Source organism: Furipterus horrens, unplaced genomic scaffold (assembly GCF_987537825.1).
Source record: "Furipterus horrens unplaced genomic scaffold, mFurHor1.1.pri manual_scaffold_4, whole genome shotgun sequence".
NCBI lineage: Eukaryota > Metazoa > Chordata > Mammalia > Chiroptera > Furipteridae > Furipterus > Furipterus horrens.
Window position 1 is genome coordinate 8145936 of NW_028327174.1, and position 1693 is coordinate 8147628.

The following is a 1693-nucleotide window of genomic DNA, read 5'->3' on the forward strand; positions in this document are numbered from 1 at the left end:
CGGAGCTACACAGGGCACATACATGCTAGTCATGGACATGGCTTGCACACACCTATGCACACACATGCAAGCTCACCCTCACACACGCACCTTTGCACACACACACCTACATGCTTCCTCACACGCACACACCTCAGACACAGAAGGCTCACCTTCACACCCATCACGCTCACACGTGCGTGCTCAGACCTACTCACCCTCACACCCATCCTTACAGATGCACACACGCGCACCCCACACACAGTCAGGCTCAGACCTACGCCCTTGCACACCCTCACACAGCCTCACAGCACCCCCACACTTGCACGCAGCCTCTCACGTTCACACACTCACTCCTGTTTGCCCCCTGTACTCCTACACGAGGGTGGGCCCACTACACACTGTTCTGAACCTCGCGCCTTTTATTTATTTGTTTTGACATGGCTATGTGGTGTTCCACCATGTGGGTGACGCCTGGTTTAATTTACTCACCGGCAGCCTGTAGTGTCGCTGCTGCGTGCACTCCTCGCACACACCCTCCGAGACGGCCTGCGTTTCCCTGCAGGGTCTGTCTGAGTCGTGGTCCAAGACGTGAGGCCGGTGCTGGAACCGTTGGCAGATGTTGTCAGATCGCCTCCCTGAGAGATGGTGGTGCCGCCACCAGCAAGGGGACCAACCCTTTAAGGCCACTTTTGGTGGCAAACCTTTCAAACTTGAAATACATGATTTCCAGTGTCGTTCTCAACGTGTATTTGCTGGAAAACTGAGGGCATTTCAGCTCTGGAACTTTGATTCTTTTTCTCTCCCTTTATTCCTTCCATCCTTGCATCTTGACCCCTTCTGCCTGTTGAGTAATTTTCTAGGCTCTGGAGCCGCCTGGGTGGACCGCACACAGCAGGGGACCCCTCGTGTAGGCACATGCCCAGGACGTCACAGGAGGCGCCGTCACAGGTGCGTGCGTTAGTCCGACCTGGCTGGGGCGGCAGATCGGGAAAGGGCTGGTTTTAACTCGGGGAGCTGAGTTAGTCTGGGAAGAGTGGGGTGGCAATGGCGTGACCTCCTTTGTCCCAGTTTCAGCACAGAAAGTCCTGTGTCCTGGAAACCTGTTCAGGCCCTGACAGCTTGTCCCCTTGGAGTGGTCTTAGCAGGGAACCAGAACAAGGAGTGACTTTCCGTGTGAACAGCATGGTTTGCAGGAGGCATGAGCTGCTCCGGGTGCTGGTGTTGATGGGGTGGGGGGTGGCCGAGGAACCAGCCGCTCAGAGAGGAACACGGAAGGACACGGGTGTTCAGGTCTGGGGTCCTGGGAAGCTGGCGAGGAGGCGACTGTCGCAAAGCAGAGATGGCGAGAGTGATGGCTTGGAAGTGGGGGCGAGGGAGAGGAGGCGCCGCTGAGGATGGCCTCCGCCCGACTTGGGGCTGGTGGATGGCGTGTCCAGTGAAGAGTGGAAGTCCCCCCAGGGGTGTGCCCCAGAAGAGAGAGAGCCCTCGGGGTGGTCAGCCACCCGACTGCTCTTCCTCCTTGTCCTACTCTGAGGTTTCCTCCCACTTGGGGATCCTCACTGATGTGAGGGCACCCACTGTCTTGGGTGGGGGGGTGACCAAATTGAGGGTTGGATGCCAAGTCATGTTTGGTGTGGCCTCCTGGCCAGGGGCTGGGACTCCTGTCTGGTTGCCAGTGAAGCCTGGTCTATGGAGGCAGGAGTTTCTCCAG